This window comes from Capricornis sumatraensis, chromosome 2 (genome assembly GCF_032405125.1).
Source record: "Capricornis sumatraensis isolate serow.1 chromosome 2, serow.2, whole genome shotgun sequence".
NCBI lineage: Eukaryota > Metazoa > Chordata > Mammalia > Artiodactyla > Bovidae > Capricornis > Capricornis sumatraensis.
In genome coordinates this window covers 191,621,912-191,633,947 of record NC_091070.1, presented here as the reverse complement: position 1 = coordinate 191,633,947, position 12,036 = coordinate 191,621,912, and the positions used below count along the sequence as shown (strand labels likewise).

At 45.7% G+C, this 12,036-nt stretch overlaps 1 pseudogene; it reads right to left on the bottom strand.

Annotated features, from left to right (window-relative positions):
* Window positions 1-605: 605 nt before the first annotated feature.
* LOC138070271 (PHD finger protein 11 pseudogene) lies at window positions 606-10,865 on the bottom strand (annotated as a pseudogene).
* Window positions 10,866-12,036: the final 1,171 nt, after the last annotated feature.

The window sequence follows — 12,036 nt, the reverse complement described above, 5'->3', positions numbered from 1 at the left end:
TAATGTATAATATTAAAATTTATCATATCAAAGAGGCATTATGGGCTGGAACTTGTCTGAAAAGATAAAAACAGTTTATGCATTCAACATTTACTGGACATGCCAGCTGCTGGAAATGCGACAGGGAGGAAAACACAGGAAGGGAGTTTCTGCCCTCAGGCTGCTTGTACTGCAGTGGTTTGATGTGTGATACAGTGGCTCACACCGAGAAGAGATGCGAGGGGAAAGGACTCTCGGGTGGAACAGGTGTGAGGAGATTTCGCTGACGACCTCACAGCAGGACAAGCAACCACTTAGCTCACTGGAGTGGGGGAGGGGGAGGCCACCAGAGGATTTTCAGAGCCATGGGAGGCGTGGTCTAATTTACTGAAGTCGACTCCGAGAAACACTTCACCAGCAGGGGAGGGGCAGAAGTGAGATGACAGTAAGGAGCGGAGGGCAGTAAGCAGGCGTCAGATGCCCCTCAGCAAGAGCAGGGAAGAGCAGGCAAGGAGCAGAGAGACCCAGGGCCCTGGTGCTGAAGGTGTGTGGCTCTCACAGACCACTCTCCAGATGTCACCCTGTTTGCAGCTATGCTCGATTCCTAGCTTAGGAAATGGTCCTTCTTAAGAAGACAGAGAAGAATCTGAAGTGGAACTTGACGGACGCTGGGAGTACAAGGCTTAAGTCCTGGAGTAGCTCAATCTCTTCCATCAGCTGCCACCACCTCTCTTCAGATTGACGAATTTGATTCTCAGTTGCTGCTTGAAAATTTGCAAGTGTGTCTTCAAATAATCTCCAGTCAAAACGTGGAGTCCTGATTTCTTCACAGTCTGATTCTGAAGTAGTCTCATCCATGAGTCTTTCCTGAATCAAATGAAGTTTGTCTAATATTTCTTCAAGTAAAGCGTCAAGAAGCCCTGCTTCTTTACATTTCTTAAGAAAAGCAGCGTTCACAGTTGCGCCTGCGTGTCTGCCGTCCATTTCCTTCTTCAGGGCCATTCTTTGAGGTGGGATTGCCTGTTGCCAGGATTGCCTGTTGAGAGAGGTTTTCTCCTTCCTCTTTTTGTTTTCACTCCTGAAAAGTAGGCTTGTCTTGGTTTGGTCCGCTCACTGTAGTGAGAATGGAAGACACCAGACAAAGGCTTCACTGATGGTAGATCATTTTGAGGGTCAGCATGTTGTTGGCAAAACACTATATATTCCTTTAAGTCCATCAGCTTGTAGAACTGTGTGGTCATTCTTGGCACAGAAAAATGGTAATTCTTGAAACAGGATTTTAAGTCACATCCCACCGTGGCTCCTGCTTTCTTACAAAGCATGCATTTCAACTTCCTTCCTCTCTTGATTTCTTTCTTTGCTGATTCCGCATCAAAATTTCTATCATTATTATACGGGTCATGGTCCTCACTTTCCACAACTGCCAAGGAATACAGCAAACAGTTTTCATGAGCAGCTATATTCTCTGACTGCTAAGTACAGGACAATACACTTGAGGTCTGTGGGGCAGAGTGCACATATTCTTTTCTGCAATCTTTCTGCAACCTGGAAGACACTGGTTGGGAGCGGGACCGTGTCCTACATGGCCCGCGCTGCGTCCATGCTGCCCCTTGATTGAGTATCAATAGTTCCTTTCCGCATAAGAAAAGGATAAAAAAGGTGAAAACAGAGATACCAGTCCTATTGGATTAGGACCTTATTTAGCCTTAATAGCCACCTCCGTGCCCCTAAAATTGCTATCTCCAAAGACAGTCACATTGGGCATTAGGGCTTAAACATGTATACTTGTGGTGTGTGTGTACGTGTGTTAGTCACTCAGTCGTGTCCGACTCTTTGTGACCCCGTGGACTGTAGCTCTCCAGGCTCCTCTGTTCATGGAATTCTCCAGGCAAGAATATTGGAGTGGGTAGCCATTTCCTTCTCCAAGGGACCTTCCCGACCCAGGGATAGAACTTAGGTCTCCTTCATTGCAGGCAGATTCTTTACCATCTGAGCTACCAGGGAAACATATATTTGTGGGGGAGGATACAATTCAGCCCACAACTCATAATATGTGTTTTTCATCTATATACTTTCAACATATTTGTACTTTGAAATTTAAAGTGCATCACTTAGAGAGAGAATATTCTTGAATCTTGCTTTCTAATCTAGTCTGTCACTCTGTTTTTTTTTTTTAATTGGGAAGTTTTACATTTAGTAAGATTATAAATAGGTTTAGGTTTAAGATTATCATTTTGCTATTTGTTTGATTTTTGGGGATTGTTTCTCTAATGATCCTTTCCTTTCCTAATTATACATATTTTTGGAATTCCGTTTTATTTCCTCTATTTGGCTTCTCATCAATACTTCTTATTGCTTCTTAGTGGTTGCTCTAAAGCTAACAATATGCCTCTTTGGCTTGTCAAAATAAATCTATTTAGACTGGCTCATCACCTTGACTGTCAATGGCACCCCACTCCAGTCCTCTTGCCTGGAAAATCCCATGGACGGATGAGCCTGGCGGGCTGCAGTCCATGGGGTCTCGAAGAGTCGGACACGACTGAGCGACTTCACTTTCACTTTTCACTTTCATGCATTGGAGAAGGCGATGGCAACCCACTCCAGTGTTCTTGCCTGGAGAATCCTAGGGACGGGGGAGCCTGGTGGGCTGCCGTCTATGGGGTCGCACAGAGTCGTATATGACTGAAGCGACTTGGCAGCAGAAGTGTCACCTTGACTGTAGGTTTTGATATGGAGAATCTGTGGAAAGCCCATCTTTCTCAAGCAACTCTAACTTGATGGGGCCAACCTCCAAATCTTTGTCTATTGTGGATATTGTGAGGGCTTGGATTTAGGGCTTTTTATTTTGGTGGGACCAAAGCTGTTCTGTAAAATATGACAGCCAGATGTAGCTGTTTAAATTTATATTAAGTGAAATGAAATAAATTACAAACTCATTTCCTTAGTTGTACTAGTCATATTTTGAGTGCTTGATAACTGCCTGCAGCTCATGGTTATCATTTTGGACCAGTCAAGTAACATTAACATCATTGCAGAAGTTCTAATGGCCAGTGTTTATCAAGAGTATGCCTGACTCTAGGGTGTGGTCCTGACTCTTATGTTGTCATCATCTTCATATCTCAGCTGGAGACCTGGGTGTGAACAAGATTTCTCTCCTATGGCTTAACTGTTCTCTGCTGCTGCTGCTGCTAAGTCGCTTCAGTCGTGTCCGACTCTGTGCGACCCCATAGATGGCAGCCCACCAGGCTCCCCCATCCCTGGGATTCTCTAGGCAAGAATACTGGAGTGGGTTGCCATTTCCTTCTCCAATGCATGAAAGTGGAAAGTCAAAGTGAAGTCGCTCAGTCGTGTCCGACCTTCGCGACCCCATGGACTGCAGCCCACCAGGCTCCTCTGTCCATGGGATTTTCCAGGCAAGAGTACTGGAGTGGGGTGCCATGCTTAACTTTCAGTATCTGTTTTGTTCTCCTTTCTGTTGTAGCTACTCTGTCTCTGACTATAGCCTAGTCTTGGAGACCCCTGTCTGTGCAGTTCACTCCTCTCTGAGCTTTCCCTCACAGTTCCAGCTGTTGCAGCTATTCTGAGCTCTGATTTCGACCTCCTCAGCTCATTAGAACTATCATGTTGTGTGCACACGCTGGCTCTCTGCTCTGCAGTGGAGGAATCCTCCTCAGACAGAGAGCTGGGGCAACTTTAGGGCTAACCCTGTGAACTCCCCTCCTTGCTGGCATCCTGGCGTTGTGCTGCCTTTTGTCCAGTGCCAGAAAGCTGTTGCCTTCTGTGCTTTGTCCATTTTGTTTGTTTTATTTCACTGATGGCAGGCATACTTATACGAGTACCCTCATTAATTAGCAAGCAACTTAAAACCACAAATTACATGCTCCTGTTTTTAAAACACTCCATCGCTACTGGGTTTCTCTATTGAAAATTTACTCTGCTCAGTAGTTAGCATCACATTGTCTTACTGGTTCCTCTTTCCTTTGCTCCTATTTTTTCCCATTGAGATCTTCTGGGGAAATTCCAAATTCTTTTCTCATATGATACGGAGAATTTAGCTCTCCCCAGATCTTGTCTGCAAAACTGTATAGCCAAAATCATAGAAAGGCTTAGCTGAAATAAGATCTTGTTCCCATTTAGTGGGATCTGTCCTCTTTAGATGATAGCTGGAGTTACAGAAAGCAAAACAATTTTTTAATTCTAGCTAACTCACCTCCGTGATTCTCACCCTGAGATCCCCTGATTCTGTCTTCCATCCTCTGGTCAGAAGATCTTTCTAAAACCCAAATCTGACCCTGACACTCTTCTTCAATGGCTTTCCCTAGCCTGTAAGATAAGATCACATATCCTCAACTGACATAGACATCCTTCCATGAACCATTCCTTTCTATATCTCCAGTTCCATCTTTTTTTATTCTACACCACCTCCAACACACACACACACACACACACACACACACACACACACACACACACACACACAGCTTCTGCAAAACTGAAATCTTTGTGGGTCTCAAAACATGCCAACTGGTTTCTTTCCTGTATTCCTTTTCTCATTTTGTCTCCTCTATCTGAAATACCCTTCAGCTATCCCCAACTTTCTTGTCTTTCTCCGTACCCTAACTCATTCTTTAAGGCTGGGTTTAGAAATATTTTCCTTCTGAAAGAATTCCCTGATTCCGACCTTCCACAGCTGGGTCAAGCACCTCCTCAGAAGCCCCGTGGAGCTCCCTCTGTCGCCCTCCCCACACAGACTAGGAGAGATGGCCTCTGTCTGTCCATTTGGTCTCACTACTGCTTAGTGCAGTTGTCTGCCAGATAGTATGTTTTGCTTTGTATCATTTGTCTACCCAATAGATGTTTATCAAGGTCATAGTATGAGAAGGGTGCTGCTCCAAAATCTCTGCCCTTTGCGAGTTTATATTCTGATGAGAAGGGCAGAAAACAAATAAATCGATAAACACTATCATTCAGGAAGCGATGAGCCTATGGAGGAAAGTAAAACAGAGTAAGGACAAGGCAGGCACCCGGATGCTCGTGTGAATCAAGCGTCTCTCTGATGAGGTGACATTTGAGCAGCAGCCTGAGTGACGTGATGGAAGGTGCAGATACCTAGAGGACCTCCGATCTCTGGGAAGAATGAAGAACTGGAAGTGGGAGCTTCTAGGAGTGCTCAGTGAATAGCAAGCAGACAGACCGGTGGGGCAGAGGCAGAGTGAACGAGGTGGGCAGTGAGACGTGAGGGGCCTAGATCCGTAGGACATTCTAGGTCAGTCTAAGTACTTAAGTTGTTTTCCCCCTGAATTTAAGGAAGCCATTGAGAGGTTGTGAACAGCAGAGTGACATGATCTTACTGGTGTTTTAAGGGCTCATGCTGGCGGCTCTGCTGAGAACAGACTGTAAAGGAGCAAGGGAGGAAACCCGAGGCTGGTTGGGCGACTGCAGGGGTCAAGGCGAGTAAACATGTGATTTGGACCAGGGTGTTAGCATTGGAAATGGCTTAACATTGGCTTAGTGTGTATTTGTGGAATAATGATTAAATTTCTTTAGCTCCCCTGTGAGCCTTTTGTAAACTTTTGGAAGGCAAGATCTGTATCTGATTTATCTTTCTATTCGAAGTACTTAGAACAAGGCCTGCCAAATCATAGGAGTACAATATTATTTTTAAATGTTTTTCATTCTTTTTAAAAATCGGTAAGTTTCTGAGCATGACATAAATGGAGGGAAGGACGATATATGATATCTTATTGTTACTCCATTTTCTAGATGGGGAAACTGAAGTTCAGAGAGGTTAAATCTTAATTAAGTCCTCACAAGCCACAAGGTGATGAAGCCAGTCTGTAATCTCAAGTCTGTCTGAGCTCATAGCCCTTACCTTTTCCATTCTATCAGCTAGGCTGGTGTAGAGGTGATGGTAAGGCATGGGAGGAAAGACTGGACGTGAGGGCCCTGGCTCTGAGTGGCAAATCCCACTCCTGATGATAGACAGTGCCTCCTTCAAAAGCAAAGCTGTAATCTCTGTCCTAGGCAGAAAGACCTGCTTTTGGAAAAGCTTCCTTTTCCAGGCAGAGTCAACATGCACCTGTGTGACTGGTCCTTCTGATTCACACATGGGGGTTGCATTTTAGTTTTTGAAAATAAAAAGAAAATGAAAAAAAAAATGAAATCCCAGTTGCCAAGTCTGTTAACGACACACATAATGGTGTGTTAACACGGGTGATTATCGAGCTGGACAGCACCCAGCTTTCTGCCAAAACAAACCTTTCTGCTCAGCAGACCTGGGAATGATTGAGCCAGAATGGGACAGAGCGAGGAGGGTGGACTGCAATCTTCCATGGTCTGGAAACAATTAAATGCCATGGCTGTTGGCATTGCTGACTTCCCCGTGGGCTCTGGTGGGAAGGACCAGACCCCAGATCTTCTATGAACCTTCCACAGGACCCCAGGCAAGTGACCACCACCTGTTTCTGGATCTCGGCTTCTCTTCCAGTGGGATTTCTAAGTTCCATCGATTCTAAACTTCTGTGTTTCTGGGAGAACTTCAAGGAGCCAGAGGTTCTCAGGCTGTGGGTGCCTCGTGCACTCAAGGAGGCTCCAGTCTGTACAGCAGAGCTGGGTTGGCACCACCAGCTCCAGAGCCTGTGAAACACTTTCAGATTGTTCTACCAGCTATGAAACCTTGGGCATCACCTCAGTCCCTTGTTTTCTTGTCTGTAAAATGGTAAATGAACTTACCTTAGAAGGCTGTTACGAGGAGTAAATAGAATACAAGATGTAAGGTTGTTAGCTCAGTGCCTAGAACACAGGAAGTCATAAATACATGTTAGTTTCTTTCCTTCCCCGATTGCACTCTGCCTTCATCCTTTCTTCTCTCCTTCCCTTCCTACCTCTCCCTCCCTTCATTCTTTTTTTCCTTTTTCCCCCTTCCTCTCCTCCCTCTCCACTTCCTCCCCTTCCCTTCCAGAAGAAAAATCTGTCTCCTATTGTGGTGCTGTGAGCCAGTTTGCTTCATTCAGTTGCAAATTACTAGACTGCAGGGACCACATGGGGGTCATCTTTTTATCCTCTCTCTCTGTGTGCACAGAGTAGGTGCTCAATAAATGTCTGGGGAATCAGTGATTGACTTGAAGGAGTCAGAGGCAAGCCTGCCATCGCTGGTTTCTTGGCTCTCTTATCCCTCTTCTGATGGAAACATAAAAAGCATATACTCACACTCTTACTGGCTTGCTTACAACTCCCTCCCTTCCCAAGGCTATAAAAAACATTATATTCTAAAATGAAACAAAGGTAATGGAAACCAGAAAGCCATGTTTTGCGTGCGATCGAAAACACATGTTAAGAACGAGGATTTGAAATGATGAATCTGCACGAAGCCATTGGCAATGATACCCTGTCTGCCTCTCTGCTCTGGTCGGGAGCAGGAGTGTGCAGATTTGCAGTAGCCCCCACGCTGAGGCAGCCTCGGTTGTCAAGGCAGCAGACTGGGCATGGCCACGGGCATCTTTTTCCTTTCAAGCTCTCCTGGAGAGTGCTAGGTTATACGGGGGTGAGGATCACGGCATTCTTCTGACCTTTGGAAACAGGGGGAAAGGATCCTTTTGGGTTCTGAAAAAGAGGCCCTAGTTCCCCTTTGCCCTTATGATGAGAAGAGTCACTGTCAGGTGGTGATTCCCTCCTGTTTAAATATAAACTGAGGCATGTTAAAACTTTTGAGTTTATTTAAGCAAAAATCATTTTGAACCAGACAGCATCCAATCTGGCAGATGGAAATGAGCTCCAAGAGTTGTATGAAACGAAAGACTTACAGGCAGAAGGGAGAAGGAACAAGGAAGTTATGCCTGGCAGGGGTATATCAGGCAGATTACCTACTTAGGGCTGGTCAGGTAATTTCTGATTGACTGAGGTTCTATTTCTGGGAGAAGCAAAACTGTAAGTTACGTCTTGGTTTGGTGCACCAAATCAAGACGTAGGGCTTAGCACAAGTGACTCCATTTTGGACATGTTTAACTCCATTTTTAACACTATGAGATAAGGATTTAATCTGCGTTGTCAATAGCTATTTTCCAGGGTCATTCTGGATATTCACTCTTATTTTATAGGTGATGCAAATAAGTCATATAGGTAGTAAGTGGTGGGCTGAGGTTATAGTATCATTAGTAATATCCATCATCGCTGAGTTCTCTTTTACTTACCTATGCATTCATTCAGTAGATGTTTACTGAGTACCTGCTGTGTGCCAGACCCTGTGAGTTAGTTGGAGATACAGCATTGAACAAGAGAGATCAATGTCCTTGATCTTACAGTTGGCTGGCAAAGATGTCATGACCTGCTTGATGTTCAAGGTCATTGAGCCTGGTGTAAAAGAAATTCCAGTGACTATGAGCCTTTGTGATATGAGGTACTTGGGTCTGAGGTGTCAAGGAAAGCTGTCCTGAGGAGTGACCTCAAGACAGTCCTAGAAGACAGGAGGGGCTAAACAACTAAACTGAGGTAGAACCTTCCTGCCGAGGGAAACAGGTAAAAGGGCAGAAAAGAGCATGATGTGATCAAAGGAGCAAAGAGGCATGGAAGACCAGGTTTGCATCCTATATTCCATTTCATCCCCTCCACAACCATAAGGGAGATATTATAAATTATTACCTTTCTTTAACAGAGCATGAAACTGAGCAAGGTTCAGTGGTTTGCCCAAGGTCACACACCCAGCAATGAATTAGACCCAGTGAGTTGACTCCCCTGCCTATGTTAAGTCTAAAACACATAGCGTATTTTACAAGGCCTCTGTCAGATGAAAGGTAAGACCTTTTAGAGACTAAAAGTGAGAACTGTGACCAAGAACTAGCGAGCTCTGAATCCTGAGGCTCTCTGTGGGGCCTCAGGGACTCCACTGGCAGGGACAGATGAGCCCATGCAACTGTTGAAGAGTTTCATGCCATGGGTCTCCCCTACCTGTAGAGATGGCAGACTCCAGGGTCTGTAGATGACAGCATCATATTTCCATTCCTAACACTGCCTTGGGGACTCTCTAGACACCCCAAGGGTCTGGATCTAAAATTATTTAAGGTCCTGTGTTTGCACGTGGTTAAAATTGTAGCTTACGTATTGCCTCTGCCGAGAAGCCTTCCTTGAACACTTCAAGCCTGATGCCCATTCTCTCCTTTGTTTCTCCCACATACACCTTCCTATCCCTGCTCCCTGACCTGCTGGTTCTTCTTTTTCACTGTGAACCACACTGTGTTATGTATATTTGTTCACTAGGCTGTCAACCCCTCCTGAAAGAGGGCTCTGCAAAGCTAGAGCTCGAGTCTCATTCATCTCTGTGCCAAGTCCAGCCCAGCGCCCCCTGATGTTGGCTGATGATAAGTGAACACCCCATTTTCCATCTCTATTGGAGGGATAGCAGCCTCGGATATTCAGGAGTTAAATGGCTGTCATGAGCCTAGAGGCAGGCCACGCTGGAAATGAGATCAACAGTGGGAAGCGTGCAGAAGAGCTCACAGAACATGCTTCTAGGAGAGAGGCCGCAGCACCTGCTTTAAAGTGGGCACTGCCTTGTCGGTGTTTCAAGCTCAGGTGAGACTCTGCAGAGGTGGAGCCCAGGCTGGAGAGGAAGAGCTGCATTTCCTAAATGGTTTCCATCTGCTCTGCCGGTGTCCAAACTCTTGGAGTGAAATGACATTTAACTCCCTCCTGCCTGTTCACCCATACACTCGTACCGAGCATCAACCATGTGCCAGTCACTCTGCTCTCTTCTGGGAAAATAGAAATGGAGGACTGAGTCTATCTGCGGGAGAAGAGAATGGAAACAGATGTGACGCAAGTGCTTTACATAAGAAGGAAGACGTAAAACCCAGAAGCTGGGTGAGTCACTTAGGGAAAACTAGGAGAGATTTGCAGAGAAAGGACATTTCAGCTTGGTCTTAAAGGACCAGAGGAGCTTGAAGGTGAAGCAAGGTGTTCCTGGCTGAAGAAATCGCAAAAGCAAAGGCCCAGAGGAATGCCTGGGTGTGTCCTGTCTAGAAAACAAAGCAAAATTGGTTCATTGCATCAAGAACGTAGGGCACTCTGGGGCGTGGGGTAGAAGGAAAGGAAGACACAGGGACAGGTGATTCAGCACCTGAATTTACCTTATGCAGAGTCACAAGCACATTGTCTGCAATGAAATGGGAGATACTAACCCCTGATGGGAGTAGGTGATTTATGCTTCTTCGTGTGATTGGTTCTGTCAGCCAAGCACAAGAGGAGCCCAGTAGTCAGTGGAAGAAGCTGGATTGTTTAGATACAGAAGATGTGGCCAGTGCAGAGCAGGAGCCCACTGGGCTGCCATACTGTGGATAACAGAGTCCGCTATAGGAGGACCAAGCATGGGCTTCAATTAGAATGAGAACCAAGAGCTTCGGAAGCAATGCCTCTCCTTGGTGCTGCCCCTGCTTCCTGTAAGTGAGAGCTGATAAAAAGCTCTCCAAGAAGCCTAGATAAAGGAAGGAGGAGGGCAGTGAGGGCAGGGAGAAGGGAACCCACGAGGATGGTAGGCTCTGCACACCTGAGGTCCATTGTCCAGGCTCTGAGTAAAGATGGAGGTCACCATGCGCAGAGTCCACAGCAGCCGTGGCTTTGGGAGAAAACACTGTCAGAAACACCCAGGCTAAAGGAACTTCATTATCACTTGCATCCAGGCACCTGGCCCGGCCCAGAGCGCCACACTGACCTGGCAAGCCTCTCCACTTAGCTGTGTGCTGGACCAGAGGGGCTCGCATTGGACTCTGAGCTCAGGCTGTATGTTTCTTCATTACCTCACATGTTTCTGGCCCTGCTTTTGGAAGCCTGAGGTTGTTGGTTCCCCCTAGCTGCTCTGTCTCCTTGAAAAGAGTAACTCCCAGGTACTTTGTCATCTCCCTGATAAACAACTAGCCACCATTCAAGATTCAACTCAAGAGAGTAACACATTGACTAAGGATAGGGCTTTGGGATCTGTTGGACTTGTGTTCAAACCATGCTTTTTGTCTTTTTTACAGGAATGCATTATTGTTTTATTAGTATGCTGTCACCCCCAAAATACAGATTAAACCTCTGATCTTCATACACAGGGAGCTCAGTGTGTGTCATACTCCCTCCCTGCAGCAGGTCAGATGTGTATGCGGGGGCATGTCATATGGTTGGCCGATTGAACAAATTTTTGTTTCACTTAGCATGTTTACTGAATGCCCAGTTCTTTACCTTTGAATGTTTGTTTCCTCATCTATAAAGCAGAACTAATGACAGTACCTGTCTCACAGGGCTGTTGTGAGGATTAAATCATATAATGTACGTAAGGGGCTGCAATGTGGTGTAGTATAACTGTGTTCTCCAAAAGCTGTTCAAGCCCTAACTTCCCTGCACTGTGAATTTCAATGTATTTGGAAATAAGACTTTTGAGATGAAATCATATCAGATTGAAGGTATGTTCTAGATCTGAAGACTGGCATCTTATAGAAACAAAAGACACACAGAACAGAGCAGATTGCTGTGTGATGAAGGAGGCAATAGTTGGGAGTGAAGCAGTTAGAAGCTAAGGAACACCCAGGTTGCTTGGAGCCACCTGAAGCTAGAAGAGAGGTGTGGAACAGATTCTCCTTAGACCCTTCAGGAGGAGGCAGCTCAGCTGACACCTTGATATCCAGAATCTTGAACTTGCAAGAATACTTTTCTGTTGTTTTAAGCTACCCAGTTGGTGGCAGTCTGTGAAGGCAACCCTGGGAAACTAATACACACAAGTACTCAATACAGGGCGAGTATTAGCATTACTGGGGCTTCCCTGGTGGCTCAGTGGTAAAGAACTGCCTGCCAATGCAAGAGATGTGGGTTCGATCCCTGGGTCGGGAAGATCCCCTGGAGAAAGAAATGGTTAGCCACTCCAGTAGTCTTGCCTGGGCAATCCCATGGACAGAGAAGCCTGGTGGGCTACAGAGGAGCCTGGTGGGGTTGCAAAGAGTTGGATATGACATGACTTAGTGACTAAACAACAATTTAGCCTTATTATACTCTCTGAAGCCTTTCTTTTAACTCTGGGAAGAATAGACTGCC